At 42.6% G+C, this 19,197-nt stretch overlaps 1 protein-coding gene across 3 annotated transcripts in view; it reads left to right on the forward strand.

The window, feature by feature from the left end:
* SH3GL2 (SH3 domain containing GRB2 like 2, endophilin A1) overlaps positions 1-19,197 on the forward strand; it is a 150,252-nt gene that overhangs the window by 15,627 nt on the left and 115,428 nt on the right. The window lies entirely within an intron of this gene.

Here is a 19,197-nt window from a genome sequence, read left to right on the forward strand (position 1 = left end):
AATCAGTAAAAGAGTAAAATCAGTGATACTTATTTGCCTAGTTTTGTTTTTCTCTTGTAGTAAGCTGACAAACACATGAACACTAAGGTGATGAGTTGCCACAAACTGAAAGATTTTAACTGGAAATGCCACTTTGAGAATCACTGAAGGGAGTATTATAGAAAGAGAAACTTAGAAACTTAAGTTGCATTAATGTTGGATAGAGAATTTTTCATCATTATGCTTCCTTCCTTTTTTAATAATAATAATGATGGTTTTTGTTAAGCACTTACTATGTGCCAAGCACTGTTCTAAGTGCTGGGGTAGATACAAGGTAATCAGGTTGTCCCATGTGGGGCTCACAGTCTTAATCCCCATTTTACAGATGAGGGAATTCAGGCCCAGAGAAGTTAAGTGACTTGCCCAAAGTCACACAGCTGACAAGTGGCAGAGGCGGAATTAGAACCCATGACCTCTGACTCCTAAGCCTGGGCTCTTTCCACTAAACCACACTGCTTCTCTAACCTAATCTAAACTCTGATCTAGAGCTGTTTTGTGTATTATTCCTACTCAGCAGTTCTCAATTTTTAAAAATTCTATGACCTCCCTTGTTGCTTCCTTCACCCCTCCCACAAAACTTCTCCGACCAATTCAAGTCCATGTTCATCTTGCAGGTTCATCTTCAGTCACCAACAGCTGTTTATAGCTCTTGACCTCTTTTCTTCTCAGCATGGCAGCAATTTTTTTGAATATGAAAGCACTGAGTAACAGGGGAGGAGCCAGAGGGGTGAATTGGCTTGGTTTCCTAATTCATATTCACCACCACCACTGAACACCTGTTGAGCACCCTGCTGCTCTGATCTCCAAGTCTCCTTCATCCCTTTTCTGATTCTTCCCCCCTCACCAAAGTTCCAGTTCATGTTTTGAAAGTTTGATCTAAAGGAAAGTGAGAGGATTGCAAATATGTTATTTTGAAGAGGATTTTATAACATAGCTCTTTTCAAATCCCATGTCAGCCCTAGGAAAAAATGTGATCAGTCCTAGGAAAAAAATGTGATTACTCTGCTAGCCTCAGGATTTACAGTATTGTAAAGAGGAAGTGGGAAAGGAGGAACTAAAAAGTCATGCAAAGTATATGGAGCACATATGGAGTGAGAAGCAGCATGGCCTGGAGTCCGGACCTGGGTTTTAATTCTGGCTCTGTCACCTGTCTACTGTGTGACCTTGAATAAGTCACTAAACATCTATGTGCCTCAATTACCTCACCTGTAAAATGAGAATTAACACTGTGAGTCCTATGTGGGACATGGACCGTGTCCAACCTGACTAGCTTGTGCCTACTGTGGTGCTTTGGATTTGGGAGTCATCTGAGTAAAGGTGGAAGATGAAGCCATGAGAATGATTACATAACCCAGAACCGACCCTTGTGGAACACATAGAGTTAGGGGTTGAGGGGTGGAAGAAATCCCCAAAAGAGAATGAAGACTGATTTGAAAGGTAAAAGATGAATCAGGCACACACAGTGCCAGTGAAACCAAGATCAAAAAGCATGTCTAGGAAAAAGATATGATCAACGTTGTTGTAGACAGCCAAGAAGTCAAGAAGGATCAGAACTGATAGAGCCCAGTCACACTTGGCTAGAAGAAAGTTGTTGGAAACATTCGTGAACATGGTCTCGGTAATAATACTGATAATTATGGTATTTATTAAGTGCTTACTGTGTGCCAGGTGCTGTACTAAGCTCTGGGGTGGATACAGACAAATTGGGTTGGACACAGTCCCCATCCCACGTGGGGCTCACAGTCTCAATCTCCATTTTACAGATGAGGAAACTGAGGCACAGAGCAGTTAAGTGACTCGCCTAAGATCACACAGCAGACAAGTAGCAGAGCCGGGAGTTGATGGAGAGGAAGAGAAGACAGTGGTTGCAACCGACCTGTTCAAGGCATTTGGCAAAAGATAACTGGGAAATTTGGTAACAGCTGGAGAATAAGGAAGGATTGAAAGAGGTTTTTTAAAATACGATAGACTTGAGAATGATGTCAGAGGAAAAGGACTGATTGGGAAGAAGTCAGTTGAATGTAATAAGTTGAAGATGGCAGTAAGGGCAGTTTATAAGAGCAAATGTTTTACCCTATGAATTGGTTTCTAAAATGTAAAATTAGGCAATTTTGTAAAATTCAAATTTGAAATGGATTGTAGTTTCAGGTTTGTCTTATTTCTAAGCCCATTGTTCATTATCTTTATTCCTTTATACCTTTTCAAATCTGCCAGACCACAGCTCTTCCCATCTTTGAAGTCTTCCTGAAACCACCTCCTTTTAGGGACTATTTTTCCAAATAATTATACCACTCTTGGACCTCTCCTGTTGGGTAGGGACCGTCTCTATATGTTGCCAACTTGTACTTCCCAAGCGCTTAGTACAGTGCTCTGCACACAGTAAGTGCTCAATAAATGCGATTGATTGATTGATTTCATCCCAACAACGCTCTCCACCCCCCAACCCCCAGCATGTATGTGCACTGTATATCAGTTTATGCAACCTGTTATTTATTCATTAATTTTCTTGCTACTATCACTTGTATTTCTATTTCTCCTGCTATATAAATGCAGTGTATGTCTCCCCCCATTAGATTACAAGCTCTTTGATGTTAGGGACTGTGTCTTTTCATTTTATAGTAGTCTCCCAAGCACCAATTACCATTTTTTTTGCACACTGTAGGTGCTTAGTAAATACTCTTCAGTGAATGACTGGAGATTAAAATAACAAAAAATTTCTGCCATATTGCTGAATGTGCCATACATTGTCAGCTCCATTTTACATGCTTTTCCTCTCCAGAAGGAAGTAAATGATTGAAGCGTCTGCTCGGTCATGCACAAATGTGCTTTTGTGAAAGATTTACATTTCCCTGAGGTCTTGCACTCTTTAATAGCATTCATAAAAATGCTGAAGGCTGCTACAGAAATGGAGACAGTGCAGTAGCTCTTTGAGTCTGTGTAGTGAGAATATAACCAACACTCTGGAATAGATTCAAACTTGTATTTTTAGAAACCAAGCTGAGAAATCCTTATTTTTCCAAAGCCTTTCCAAGGCAATAGCCTTCATTTTTCTTTAATTTCAATTTGGGCTAATTAGGAATGACATACATTCACAGTAATTTTGAATCACAAAATGCCACATCTTGTAATTAATCATCCAGTCCTAGGTTTATCTTGGGACATAAATAATTTGTTGGTTTTACTTTAATATTGTGGCTAATGTCTGGAAGCTCCCTCTAGACTTGAAGTTTTAAGGGAGCATATCTATCAACTCTTTTGTACTGTACTCTCCCAAGTGCTTAGTACAGTGCTCTGCACACAGGTGCTCAATAAATACAGTTGATTGATGTCTGAGAAGTGAGGTTGTCTCATTTTTGGGTTGGACCTCAGCCGTTATCGGAGCTCCATGGGAAACAGCCTTAATTCATTAATTCATTCATTCAGTCGTATTTATTGAGTGCTTACTGTGTGCAGAGCACTGTACTAAGCGCTTGGGAAGTACAAGTTGGCAACACATAGAGACGGTCCCTACCCAACAACGGGCTCACAGTCTAGAAGGGGGAGACAGACAACAAAACAAAACATGTAGACAGGTGTCAAAATTGTCAGAACAAATAGAATTAAATCTATGAGCACATCATTAACAAAATAAATAGAATAGTAAATATGTACAAGTAAAATACAGTAATAAATCTGTACAAATATATATACAAGTGCTGTGGGGAGGGGAAGGAGGTAGGGCGGAGGGGATGGGGAGGAGGAGAGGGAAAAGAGCTCAGTCTGGGAAGGCCTCTTGGAGGAGGTGAGCTCTCAGTAGGGTTTTGAAGGGAGGAAGAGAGCTAGCTTGGCGGATGTGTGGAGGGAGGGCATTCCAGGCCAGGGAAAGGACGTGGGCCAGGGGTCGACGGCGAGAACGAGGTACAGTGAGGAGGTTAGCGGCAGAGGAGCGGAGGGTGTGGGCTGGGCTCTAGAAGGAGAGAAGGGAGGTGAGGTAAGAGGGGGCGAGGTGATGGAGAGCCTTGAAACCGAGAGTGAGGAGTTTTTGCTTGATTCGTAGGTTGACAGGCAGCCACTGGAGATTTTTGAGGAGGGGAGTAACATGCCCAGAGCATTTCTGCACAGAGATGATCTGGGCAGCAGAGTGTAGTATAGATTGAAGTGGGGAGAAACAGGAGCATGGGAGATCAGAGAGGAGGCTGATGCAGTAATCCAGTCGGGATAGGATGAGAGATTGAACCAGTAGGGTAGCGGTTTGGATGGAGAGTAAAGGGCAGATCTTGGCGATGTTGTGGAGGTGAGACCGGCAGGTTTTGGTGATGGATTGGATGTGTGGGGTGAACAAGAGAGCGGAGTCAAGGATGACACCAAGGTTGCAGGCTTGTGAGACGGGAAGGATGGTAGTGCCGTCAACAGTGACGGGAAAGTCAGGGAGAGGGCAGGGTTTGGGAGGGAAGATAAGAAGTTCAGTCTTGGACATATGGAGTTGATGATGGCGGGCAGACATCCAGATGGAGATGGCAGAAGGAGACCCGAGCCTGAAGGGAGGGAGAGAGAGCAGGGGCAGAGATGTAGATTTGGGTGTCATCAGCATATAGATGATAGCTGAAGTCATGGGAGCGAATGAGTTCACCAAGGGAGTGAATATAGGTAGAGAACAGAAAGGGACCAAGAACTGACCCTTGAGGAACTCCTACAGTAAGGGGATGGGAGGGGGAGGAGGAGCCCACAAAGGAGACTGAGAATGAATGGCCAGAGAGATAAGAGGAGAACCAGGAGAGGACGGAGTCTGTGAAGCCAAGGTTGGATAATGTATTGAGGAGAAGGGGGTGGTCCACAGTGTCGAAGGCAGCTGAGAGGTCAAGGAGGATTAGGATAGAGTAGGAGCCGTTAGATTTGGCAAGAAGGAGGTCATTGGTGACCTTTGAGAGGGCAATTTCCATGGAATGTAGGGGACGGAAGCCAGACTGGAGGGGGTCGAGGAGAGAGATGCTTTAAGACAATTTATAGTATTAGATAATTACTAATCCTGTTTAATTATTTATGTATATGTGCATGTACATATAAATCTATATAAATGGAGAGAGAGAGAGATGGCAAGGAGGGCACTGCTGGCTGTAAGATTGCATCCTGTGCCCATGAGCATATATTAAAGAGAACATTTTCTAGTCCTTTTCTGTTCTGAACAGGCATTATATCAGTCCATCAACCAATAGTATTTATTGAGCATTTATTGTGTATGGAGCACTGTACGAAACACTTGGGAAAATACAGTACTGTAGAGTTGGTAGACGTGTTCTCTGTACACAAGGAGCTCCCGGTCTAGAGGGTGGCCATATGTAAGGATGCCCAGACACCAAGAATATAGAATGGCACCATTGTCTCTCCCTCAGCCTGAGACCAGAATGGGACTATGTTTTAAATGGAACTTTAGGGAGAGTGGGAGAGTAAATTCTACTCCCAAGAGGACGATTGCATGAATTGTTTTTGCAGTGATTGTGATGGGTTGAACTGTCATCCATACTTCTTTCACTCGATCCCACTTTGACCAGCAGCATACATTGTGAGGCACCTGACATGTTTAGTGGATCCAGTCTGTGGTTATTGAACAGAATATCTATAATATCACACCAGCAACAGACATTGCTAAACCCCTCCCTCATATCAAGAAAGCAATGTTGAGTGTGGCACTTTGGTTGCTTGCTATAGAGGCTGTGTTTTTTTCCCCTTGCTTTCTTGGAAAAAACAATGCCCAGGAAAAGATTCCATATACAGTTTTGTGTTTTGTTTGCTTAGCCTTTCTTTAAGGAATGTACTTCCTGACCACCAGATTGCACCCTTTCAACTGAGTCTACCTATTATTATTATTATGGTATTTGTTATTTGTTAAGTGCTTACTATGTGTCAGGTACTACTGTTCTAAGCACTGGACACTGATGTAAGCACTATCCTATCTCCCCCACCGCCACACACACTAAGACACCTGAAAAATAGTTTTCATTCTGTCTGAGGTCAGGAGTAATCTAAGAATGCTGCCTGTGGCTTATTAGTCATTTTTTAAATGAAGTACACTTTGATTATGTACTTCACCCTGCCCCATCCCCAAGAACGTTGCCATGCCAATAGTAAGTACATCAGTCACATTATGGTTTATCTTGTCTTTGGTTATTTCTAGATTTCTTAGCAGACATTTTCCATCCAGCAAAGTGGTGGAGGGAAAACTACTTAGAGAAATGGAAAAACATGCTATTAGGTGGTTTCCAAAAATAATTTCTTTAAATTTACCATGGGCAATTACTCATAGAGAAACCCATGTCAATTTTCGGCTCTACAGCTTAAGCACAGAATTCATGCTTAATAAACAGTATCATTTAGTATTTTTATTAGTGATGTCCTTGCTTCCAGTCTATGCTGCACTCTGCTCTAAAATGCTCTGTGTGGGACAAAAACATCAGTGCAGCAAGGAAGAATGGGGCAGGGATAGTGGGCCATATATCAGTGTCTTCAGCCACATTTGTGTTCACAGATAGAATCTTGCCATCAGGAGTGTTGCCTTCAAAAACAAAGGGCAGTTATACTTTAGTATGATAACATGGTGGATGTTTCATGGGCTTAAAGTGCCATGTGCTCTGTGTGTGCCAGGGTGGGATTAAAAGCTGCTGACGCATGTGCTGGAACTCCTCCAACATGGCCGAGCAAAGCATCCATGGTAACTGCTACCTTTCCTCTTTCCACGAAGGGCCCCTGCTCCCGGCTTGCTCCAAGTGCACTAAGCCAGGGATATAAGCTGCTGCTACACTCCCCCAGCACTGTCAATGGCTCTCCTCTGTGACTCTGAGGAGATTCTACCCTGTACAGAGGGAAAGAGAAGAGCAGCCACAGCTTGGGACCTCCCCAAAATGCTGGGAGGACTGGTGGCGGCTGTAGCGGTTGCTGTGGCTATAGGTGTGCCTGAGACTCTGAGCCACAAGGAGCCTGAAATTCCGCTCCTCTACTCCTCCACAGCATCTTGCTGATTATGTTTCATTTTGTGTATTTGCCTCTTGTGTATTATTCATTCCTGATATATCTGTCTCCAATTCCTTCTCCCCAATTATACTCTTTAGATTGTGAGCCCTGAGGGATAGGGCCCATGTTTAATTCCCACATGTGTATTCTCTCCCAGCACTTAGTATAATGGTCTGCACAAAGTAAGGACTTAATGAATACTATTATTACTACTACAGTCTGTTTTAGCCAGACTCTTAGAGGTAGGTTTCTAATTATATGCTTTTTTTCTTCCATATTTTAAATTTGACTTTGAAGAGTCTAATCTAAAATATTGTCTTTCAAATATTACCTTCATTTTGATATCCTGGACTCAAAATGAGAAGTTATGTTTAAATATCTACTCTGTGAATATGATGATTTAAGGAGAAAAGGAACATTGATAGAACTTTTTTACTTCCATTTTTCATATTCTTTTTGTTTTAACAATTAATCTCCACCATGCACCTGAGCTTTATAAAAAATCAACCCTTTGTTCCTTTTTTGAATTCCTGTGTCACTCTTCTATAACTTCTTTCAAATGTTCTATCCTTTATGAGGGGTTTTCTGTCAATTGTATAACAGGCATCTAAAGTATTCAGGGCATTGAATAACAACTAGAACAAATTAGATAGGGGAATGGTATTCTGAAGACTTGCCATTAAAATTGCATGAATCCTGGAGGTAATTCTAATGCCACAAAGCCCTTAAGAGATGGAAAAAGATCAATTTTTCAGAGAAGCCTGGAATCTCTGTTTTAAATTCTTTAGGGCACATAGGTCCCCTGCACTGTGCATTGTGGTTTCATTAAACAAAAAGGCAGTGCAAAAATGAATTCTTGACAAATAAATGTAAGTTCAAGCCTTGTAGCTGGTGGGGGGGGGCGGGAGCGGAGCTGCGGGGGAGAAATATTTTTTAGTTCCAGGCTCTTTAGTTTGAGCCAAGTTCACCTGTGTCCTATTGAGCTACAGCTGGGCACATTCCAAGCCCCGATGAGTCTGTCAGTGATGGCCCATGTTCTAGGAGGCTCAGTTGAGCTTACCTGTGCAACAGTCTCTTCGACCATTGCTGCTTAGAAGGATTTGGGAAGTGGTTTGGCCACCTGAGAATCGCCACCCCCAGGAGCCACAGCTGAAGCTGCAAGTTTAGCTCTGCCCACCCTCTTCCTGAAGCCCTTGAGTGTTAGTAAGCTCCACAGAGCTATGCATAGAGCTCCCTTCATTTGGGCCTCAGCGGATATTCGGGTGTCCTATAATCAGGCATTAGGTGGCTTGACAGTGTTGTTGCAACTAGTCTTTAAGCCCTGTTTGGGAAGATTCAGGAGTATTTGCTCTCTTCAGGCTACATAGCCAAGCCATACTGAAGAGAAGTCTTTTTGGCAATGTCTCATAGGAGAAGCAAAGAAAATTCTGCAATACTGGGCTTCCTGGAGCCTGATCCGAGTCCTTTTCAAGACACCCCTCTGCCAAAATGAACAGATGATGCACATGCAGGTCTCTCTCTGATGAGCCGCCTGAATCTCAAACCTATTCCCACCCTTTTCTGCCTGTGCCCCTTTAAGGTGAGTGTCCTTAAATCTTGCAGAAACATTGGACATATTCAGTAGATCTGGAGTATGGAAACTACTAAAGAGGTTTGGCTGCCCTGAGAAGTTTTGCAGGATCTTGAGACTTCTCTGTGATGAGAGGGCTGGTCATGTCAGAATTGGGGCCTTATCTGATCCTTTCCACATCTCCAACTGAGTAAAGCAGGGCTATCTTGTTTCACCTATTCTATGCAGTGATATTTGAGGAGGCAACAAGAAATCTGGAAGCTGGTGTCAGAATAAAATTCTAACAACCAAGAGGGCATCACCAAAAGTCCTTGAAGCACCCATTCAGGAGCTCCTGTATGGTAACAACTGTGGGAGGAACTTGCAAGAGATAAGATAATTATGAATCCCTTCCTAAAGTCAGCCACCTTCTATGGATTGACAATTACTCTCTCAAAGATTGAGGTTATATACCTAGGCACACCCTGTGAACCTAATACACAAGTAAGGGATCTCCACTGGTGATAGTGACAGTGCTGAAGTCTGGTCACTGAATTGAGCTTCATAAGCAACCTACGCTCCAATAAAACATCAAGCTCCATCGCAGTATGTTTCCAGCCATCTCAACCAGCCTCCTTTCACCCAACGGCCCAACAGCCAGAGGCCTCCCCACCTTCCTATACTTTTTTCCCTCCAGGTGCTGAGGGAGAAAAAGCCAGGATGAACGTTATTAGCAACCCTGTCCCCTGTGTCCTGGCACAGTACATTCCCCACTGACTGGACCAGTCCCCTTGCCGTTCGGTACCATAGCATCCAGACCCCTCTCCCCACAGGCGTGGAAGGAGAAGAATCCAAGAAACCTGCAAATAGTAGCCACATCCGTCGGGCTGAACAAGGCACAGCTTGTTGATCGCTGCTCAGACTACCAATGCCGAGGCATCCAGACTCTACCCTGCCAATCCCCTTGCAAGGAGTAGAGGCAAAAGAAGTAGGGATGCACACAGAACACAGCTCTGTAACTCAAGCCATTTGGACCAAGCTCTTGTCCTACCTTAAGCAGTGACACCCAGAGCCTTCACCCCTGGCAGGAGAAGAGGGAGAAGAAGCTGGGGACACAGAAAGACAGCAGCCCTCTCCATCAGGCTCCAGCACAGCTTGCTCCTACTTACTTTATGTCCCACCTGATGTCGCGTTGGCTAGATGTCTTCCTCCCAGCAGGAGCAGAGGGAGAAGAAGCCTAAGCAACAGCTCTTAGAAGGTTGAGAAGGCTGCAGCTATTTGGGGCAGTTTGGGACTGGACTGCTGATGTGGGAGGTGAGTGTTGATCAGGAGTTGTTTCTTGCTCACCAGCCCTCTGAACCCCATCCTCACCTTCCCCTTGTCCCCCGCCCATTTGCCTCTCTGGGTGGGGGCACCCCGATCTACCCAGACCCCTGCCAATTTTATCCCCACACCCCGGGGACCCCTCCTACATGACCTGCCCTCCAGCTGTGCCTACCAATGGTTGAGCACATGCACAACACCCCGTGTCCACTTCTGCCCTATTCTCTGCTCACCTTTTCCGTCACTACTATAAACCACCCCTTCCTCAATAATGCCATCACCTCTCTTCATCTGATGCATTACTTTCCCCCACAGTCCCCTCCCACCATATAATTTGATTTAAATGTGACCTCTGGAATACCCACTCTGTAGCGGGGGAAGCTTTATTTCGTCATCATAATTTTACTGAATAAGGATAAAATACTCCTTACCTGAAGTAAGAATTTAAAACTTGTGCATAATCTCTTAATACTAATCAATCAGTTGCATTTTTTTGAGGGCCTTCTGTGTGCAGAACAGTGCACCAAGCCCGTGGGAGAATACAACACAACAGAATTGGTAGATACATTCCCTGTCCACAAGGATCTTACAATTTATAGGGGAGATGGACATTAAAATAAATTGCAGATAGGTACATAAATGCCCGGGATGCTGTAGGTGGCATAAATAAAGGATACAAATCCAAGTGCAAGGGCGACGCAGAAGGTAAAGGAGATGGGGAAATGAGGGCTTAGTTGGGGAAGGCCTCTTGGAAAAGATATAATTTTAATAGGGCTTTGAAGGTGGGGAGAGTGGTGGTCTGTTGTATATGAAGGGGGAGGGAATTGCAGACCAGAAGCAGGATGTGGACGAGAGGCTGATGGCAAGATAGACGAGACGGAGATACAGTGAGTAGGCTGACATTAGAAGATTGAAGTGTGCGTGTACCCATCAACTTCCATGCTTATTCATGTTTCTCCAATGTTTACTGCCTTGTGCCTTACCGCAGGGTACCTTAGAGGCATTGGAGGTATTTCATAATCATCCTTGGATATGTGTTCTTATTTCTAAAGTATTATCTCTTCTAAAAATTGCTTTTAGTTGGCCTCACCACACTGAAGGTTGCTTGCTTTTCTATATAAATCAGTCAGCCAAGGATATAAAACTGATTTGGTAAAATAGTGGGGAAAAAAAAAAACAGTGCAGAGGTCAACATTTGATATCCTGCAGATATTTTTAGACCTAGCAGCAGTTTTCTGGTTTCATAGAGTAGCCATTTGAAAATAATGAATGCCCTTAAATTTGTTTTTCTGGTTGTGTGCCCTTTACATTTCAAGAGGTGGTGATGTGGAAGATCAGCAAGGGAGCCAACAGTACAAACGTTCACTTGGCTCATGAGTTCGGCACTGGAACTATGCTCATCTGGAGTGCTTTTCCATTCAGTGATGGCCCTGGTAATTTCCCCCCCCAAAAATGAGCTTTTATTGAACTGTTTATTGATTTTTATCCTCCATGCCTATTTTAGTGAAAGTGTGTGCCTTTCCATAGTAGCTATATGTATGTTTCCCCATCTCTTTATACATCTATGTAGAAATAACTAAATATCAAAGAGGACAACCAGCATACTAATCTTACACAAGTCTTGCTTCTATTGCTGGAGAAAAAACACTGGGTTGGATAATTTTGTACCCAACTCTGTTTACTGTGGTAGGTAAAAAGTTACCACAAACTAAACTGTGTTGGCCAGGAATGTATGGTAGTAATTCTGCCCCTGGTTGTCCTGGAGAAGCAAATGGAATCAGAAGATCATGGAATGAGAAATCATGCTGAGCCTGATGAGATCATAATTTTATTTTATTTTATAATTTATTTCCATTTTTTCCAACATCACATTCTATCCAGACAGATGCACATTTTAGGAAAAGCATTTCTTAATTCCTCATCAGTAACCTATTTGAAATACAAAGTGAAAATATATGTTCTTGGGACAGCTGATTATGCAAATATATTCTCTGCATGAATTTGTGCATGTGTTAGTTGCACAGAGCCTGTATTTTTCTCCATATGTCCAGTTGTCTCTTAAGCTGGGCCCAAATCCATTCTAAAGATTCATAGTTTGAAATTACTTTGATAGCTGTGGGGCAGGGGATGAGCTTGCAACAACATAGCACTTCTAGTTGGTGGGGTTCACCTTTACCATATGGGGGTAGCAAGCAGACCGACTGAAAACCAGATGTATGCTCACTGTTCTTTACCACTTTTGTTCACCTTTATATGGAAGATAATTTCTTCTTCCCGCAAAGTGACTTGCTTGATATTATGCAGATGCTATCGTAATTTCAGTGATGGGTGTGTTCTCTTGTACTTGAAAATTTAGGGGACTGGTTTGTGCATGTAATCCTATTGCTCCAGGGTTTTTCCTGGGGCCCCAGTTTAATTATTATGGTATTGGACTAAAGAGTCTGACTTCCTTTCCTGTACCAGGACCCTTGCTATAATCTTACTGTCTGTGCTTGCTGATTTTGTGGCCTCCCACACAGAGACTAGCTTTTATTAATTGAAAAAGTGTATGGGTTTAATATAAACATGATATAGTTTTTTTTTTCCTTTGACAATTGGATAATTCCTTATTTCTATTATTTTGTTGTGGGAAAATTTAGAAAAGCTAGATTTCTGGGTTACTACAAGTCCTCCATTACCTAACAAATATTTCCTGATAATCAGTAGTTCTTGAATCTAAGCTGAGGTGCAAGGAAATCTGTTGAATTACCTTGCTGTCCAAAAAAGCTACCATTAATTCCCTATGAAGTACATTTAAATGCTCCTCATTGCCATTATTTGTTCTATGAGTATTCCATATATGTTTTTTTTTCCTCAAAATATGAGCTGAGAGAGAAGGGCTCACTCAACTCTTAAGAACAGATTGAGTGCTGTTGGTACTACTACAGAGAAGCAGCGTGGCTCAGTGGAAAGAGCATGGGCTTTGGAATCAGAGATCATGGATTCAGATTTCGTCTCTGCCAATTGTCAGCTGTGTGACTTTGGGCAAGTCACTTCTCTGTGCCTCAGTTACCTCATCTGTAAAATGGGGATTGACTGTGAGCCCCCTGTGGGACAACCTGATCACCTTGTAACCTCCCCAGTGCTTAGGACAGTGCTTTGCACATAGTAAGTGCTTAATAAATGCCATTATTATTATTACTACCATATTCTTATCCCACACATGATCCTGACTTGCTCCTTCTGATTTGAATTAGTTCCTTAAATACCCTGTCCTATACTTTACTCCTGGAGATGACTGGTTAATATTTGTAAATCAAACTGAACAGCAAAGATCAGTTTTATTTGTGGTTGTGTAAAACTGTTCAAGTCTCAGTTAAGATTTTAGAATTTCACTTTCTATTCAGCTTCTGCAGAAAATACAAATATAGCCCACTCTCATTTCCTGCTAATCTTTGTAGTGACTTCTGATGATGGATCCCTTTACTGATTTCAGAGCAGCAGGCTTCCTCTTTACCTGGCCCAAAATTACTAGGTTATGAACTTCTCATTCCTGGATTCAATTCCTTTATGTCAGAAATACAAATGCACAGATTTAGGTCTCCATATCTATCTATCTATCATCTATCTATCTATCTAGCAAAGACTCCTCACTCTTGGCTTCAAGGCTCTCCAGCACCTCGCCCCCTCCTACCTCACCTCCCTTCTCTCCTTCTACAGCCCAGCCTTCACCCTCCGCTCTTCTGCCACTCACCTCCTCACTGGGCCTCGTTCTCACCTGTCCTGCCATCGACCCCCGGCCCACATCCTTCCCCTGGCCTGGAGTGCCCTCCCTCCACACATCTACCAAGCTAGCTCTCTTGCTCCCTTCAAAGCCCTACTGAGAGCTCACCTCCTCCAGGAGGCCTTCCCAGACTGAGCCCCCTTTTTCCTCTCCTCCTCCCCCCACGCCCTACCTCCTTCCCCTTCCCACAGCCCTTGTATATATTTGTACAGATTTTATCACTATTTTACTTGTACATATTTACTATTCTATTTTGTTAATGATGTGCATTTAGCTATAATTTTATGTATTCTGGTGGTTTTGACACCTGTCTACATGTTTTGTTTTGTTGTCTGTCTCCCCCTTCCAGACTGTGAGCCCGTTGTTGGGTAGGGACCATCTCTGTATGTTGCTGACTTGTACTTCCCAAGCACTTAGTACAGTGCTCTGCTCACAGTAAGCGCTCAATAAATACGATTGAATGAATGAATGAATATACTTTTTCTAGGGAGGTAGAGGAATCAGATTAGGAGACACAAGTTCACTGGGGGGAAAAAAAAGCCTCTCATTGTGTCAAGCATTCCCACCATTTGAAAGGTGTCTAGTTGAAGGTTCTCCCTAAGATGAAGGATCAGGTCATTGTTCTATCTGACATCTCTCCTAATAGATCGAAAGCTTCATGAGAACAAGAGCTGGGTCTCTTCTGTAACATACATCCCTAGAAAACTGGTAGGCATTTTGCAGGCTTTGTCTTTGTCTCTCTCTCTTCCTCACCTCTCCTCTAATTGTCCTTCTGGTTCAAAAATGGTGCAATTTTATCAGTTTGTGAATGGTACTGATACAACCTTTGTGTTTCTGACAGTCCTTTCCATGTCCTGCATCACTCTCAAGATTGTCTGTTCCTACAGCACCCATTGTAGGTTTTCTTTCTCCCTTTTGGGTGTCACGATTTTCTTGAATCCCCTGCTCCAAGGCAATTAGCCCATTTCTTATTGTTACACTCCAGGCAGCCCTGTCACCTGCTATCTCCCAACTGTTTATCTCAATGCCACATTTGTTGTTGTTGTTTTTAGTTTTTTATCATATTTAAGCACTTACTATATGCTAAGCACTGGACTAAGTGCTGGGGTAGATACAAGCTAATCAGCTTGAATGCAGTCCATGTCCCACATGAGGCTCACAGTCTTAATCCTCATTTTACAGGTGAGGTAACTACGGCACAGAGAAATTAAGTAATTTGTTTAAGGTCACACAGTAGACAAAAGGCAGAGTTGGGATTAGAATTAGAAGAGAAGCAGCATGGTATAGTGGGTAGAGCACGGGCCTGAGAGTCAGAAGGTCATGCGTTCTACTCCCGGTTCTTCCACTTGTCTCCTGTGTGACCTTGGGCAAGTCACTTCACTTCTCTGTGCCTCAGTTACCTCATCTGTAAAATGGGGATTGAGACTTTCAGCCCCACATGGGGCAGGAACTGTGTCCAACCCGCATGGCTTGTATCCACAGTGTCTGGCACATAATAAGCACTTAACAAATACCATAATAATTATTATTATTAGATCAAGAATTAGATCAGACGATATACATTGTCTGAAGGTTTAATCCATTGCGTCTTTAACACTTCTCATTTGCCCAGTCACATCACCTGTCACTCCCAGTGAAGGTTGAAGTGGCTAGCATTGCTCTAATGATGGTGGTCTGATTGTGTTCCAGGACCTTAATGTTTGTGATCCCAAAGGTCATCCACAATTTATTGATGCATATTATTTCTCTTAGAAAAATGAATTACTTTTCAGGTGGGTAAATTGGATTGAGATGGGAATTTTGCGGGAGTGTGATTGACAAAAAAAATTGGCTTTTCAGTAGTTATGCACTGATTATCCAGACCCTGTTCCTTCCTAATGCTTTTTTTGTAGGCCGATTTCCTATGCTATGAGCAACTAATGCAGATGATAGGTCAAGGAAGAAAAATGAGGTGAAATTAGCCAATTTGCTAATGCTTAGTTGAAATTAAGGGCTAAAATGATGCTTTTGATTATCTGCAGATTTTAATCATGTAGTCCCTGACCTTGATTACCACAGGTAATTGAGGGTAGGATGAATATAGAAAGGAGCATAAATAGGCCCATGCGTAAGTGAGGAGACAGCACCACTCCAGTATTATATGTCTGGCACCTTAGTTTCATTGGCAAAATCCCTTAAAGCAGGGATGCAGAGAGAAATGTCATTTTAGATATTCTCAAAATAAGCACAAAAAATAGCTACCAATACAAAATACAGTAACCAGTCTTGGGGGGACAGAATACAGGGTGGGGATGTGAGGGGAGAGTCCAAACAAGGCAGGGAATGGGTGGAGAACAGAGATAAATGGGAATAGAAGTAGTACAGAGATAGAGAAAAGAAGAGAAGGAACGAAGGAGAGGGACTGTGAAGTGAGAAGAGAGGCATGCTCTTTTGCTGCCATTGTCATCTGCCATCTAAAACAAGGGTAGCTTATGATGATGGAAAAGGTGGCACCTTTGGTGGAGCCTCTTGCTGCAGCTTAACTAACCCTAACTAGGTTGTTTCTCTGAGGTGCTTGATATGGTCAGGGCATACCTTCCCAAAAATTGGAGACATCAAGAAATGGTCTGGGAAAGGCCAGCTGAGCAGTGGTAGTAATGGTGGCCACAGCCAACAGAGAGAAAGTGAAGTGAGAAGCAGTGTGGCTCAGTAGGAAATAGCCCGGGCTTTGGAGTCAGAGGTCATGGGTTCAAATCCCGGCTCCGCCAATTGTCAGCTGTGTGACTTTGGGCAAGTCACTTCACTTCTCTGGGCCTCAGTTACCTCATCTGTAAAATGGGGATTGAGACTGTGAGCCCCATGAGGGCCAACCTGATAATCTTGTAACCTCCCCAGTGCTTAGAACAGTAATTTGCACATAGTAAGCACTTAATAAATGCTATTAAAAAAAAAAAAAGGAAGACACCGGGTAAATTGCTATGGGGCTCTGAGGTGCAGGCTTCCAGGGATGAAAGCCTGCTTTTCTCCCCATCTCCCAGTGAGAGTGCAAAATGTCCCAGGCAGGCCCAGAAGTCATTGGGTGCTCAATGTTCTCCTCATAACTCATACTGTGAGCCCCATGTGGAACAGGGACTGTGTCCAACCTGGATTACCCCAGCATTTAGAACAGATCTTGACACGGACTAGATGCTTAATAAATATAAATATAATAATAATAATAATAATAATATGATAACCTGCAAAGGGTGAGTGGAGAGGTGAGCAACCTGTCCACTGCTTACCAGTTATGAAGCAGCATGGCATAGTGGATACAGCGTGGGCCCGGGAGTCAGAAGGTCATGGTTTCTAATCCCAGCTCTTCCACTTGTCTGCTGTGTGACTTTGGGTTAGTCATTTTACTTCTCTGTGCCTCAGTTACCTCATCTGTAAAATGGGGATTGAGACTGTGAGCCCCACATAGGACAGGGACTGTGTCCAACTCGATTTGTTTGTATCCACTCCAGCACTTAGTACAGTGTCTGGCACATAGTGCTTAACAAATACCGTCATTATTATTATTATCATCATCATCATTATGGCATTCCTGCAATCCCAGCCAAAAGCAATAGTTTAAAGCAGACCTGTCATCCAGTTTTTTGGGTGGTGGGATTGAACCCGCAAATTCAGAAGTGTCCTCATTAAGCCTCTTTAGTACAGAGTTAAGATGGTCACTAATGAATAGAATATTTTGAAGGGAAAAAAGTATACTGATTAGTTTAAAATCCTTATATGGTACTGCAAGCATTGCCTAAAGCCTTCAACCTAATTTTTTTATCTGTATATGTAAAGGTGAGAGAAAGTGGGAGCATATTTCTAGTGGGCATGTAAATTTACTTCAATTTTTTGTTTTAAATTATTTTTATTAAATAGTGATGATCTGTAACTGATGTAATGATTAGATAATGATAACTTGTATCTCCTTTATATAAGAACTTAATAGATTAAAGTTTTTATAACTACCCTATTGTTTTCTCAATTCAAATGAGGAAGGCACAAATTTTTTTTTTCATCACCATTCTACCAAGGAGCCCATTTAAAAAGCCCTTTTATGTTCTAATAAACAGCATCCTACAAAGAGAAATCAATGGAAATGCTTGTGTGGGTTTTTTGTTGTTGATGTTTGTGGGGTTTTTGTTTATGTTTGGCCTCCTAGAATTTTGGATGATCTGTTAAATAATGAAGAGCTTAGGAGAAGCAGCATGATCTTGTGCAGTGCTACCCACCACTTTTTTTGGGGGGGGGGAGGGGGCGCAGAGGTCCAATTAATCCAGAAGACCACGAGCACGCAACCACTTGCCCTTTGCTCGCCCTCTTCTCTCTCACAGCCTGTGGGGGAGGAGAGAGTGGGAACTGGGCTAACAGAAAGTATTTCAGAACCCAAGGAAAAAGCATAGCTATTGGGGGTGGAAATGAGGATGGATCAAGGGGAAAGAATGCCAGAAACAACTGCCAAAAAAATGACTTGTAGTAGTAACGTTGCTTCTTGAGTTCCGACTAGATTCACTGCACCGTAATAAGTGCTTGGAACACAAATACACAATACACACTGCCTTCCCACAAGGAATTTATGCTACTGTCACTGTAAAGGGCATTCCTTTAAATTAACTCTCTTTGCTCTAGGAATAATTTAACTTGTGGCACTGCACAGCTGGACGTGGATCCTCTGTCCTTGGCTTTGCTTAACTGTTTGGTGGACAGCCACCTACTACACTGCTCTTACCTTTATCTAGACTGTAAGCTTCTTGTGGGCAGGTTATATGTCTTTTTATTGTTGTATTATGTTCTCCCAAGCACTTAGTACAGTTCTCTGCACATAGTAAGGGGTCAGTAAATACCATTGACTGACTTTCTGACTTTCTTTTGAATTTAGCCAAAATAACTTACATTTAAATAACAATTTGCAGCAATATTTAACTCCCTTTAACATCTTCTTAAAAGTTCCAAACATTTAATAATAACCGAAAGCCAAATGCGCAATGGTTGTTGTATATAGCTATTTGGGGGTAATTGATGGGTAAATGAGTAATTGAGTAAATGAGTAATGATGATACTAGAATGATGCCAGCTGCAGAATCAAAATCAATAGTGGTTAAGGTAAGTGAACCTGTTTTGCTGTGGGTCATATAGGTTGGGGAAGAGGCTGGAAGCAAGTGATTTCATGACATTGAAAACAGGTCAGTGGGATGGCAGTACAACTAGGAAAAGCTGCCACTGTGCCCAGCTGTTAACACTGCTGCATCCACAATGCAGTGATAGCTGATGTAGTGGCAGTATGTCCCCAGGACTAATCCTGTACACCAATAGTCAATCAATGGTATTTATTGGGCACTTTGTCCAGAGCACTTGGGAGAGTGCAGTTGGTAGACACAATCCCTGTTGATTCTTATGTTATTCTTGTAAGGAGTTTCAACAGACCACAGCCCTCCCCCTACTCAAAGCCGTTCTGGAATTAAGCCTTTTCCACCATACCTTCGTCAATTTAATTCCCAGCATCCCAAGTCATATAAACCCATCAGCCATC

This window comes from Tachyglossus aculeatus, chromosome X4, assembly GCF_015852505.1.
Source record: "Tachyglossus aculeatus isolate mTacAcu1 chromosome X4, mTacAcu1.pri, whole genome shotgun sequence".
Taxonomy (NCBI): Eukaryota; Metazoa; Chordata; class Mammalia; order Monotremata; family Tachyglossidae; genus Tachyglossus; species Tachyglossus aculeatus.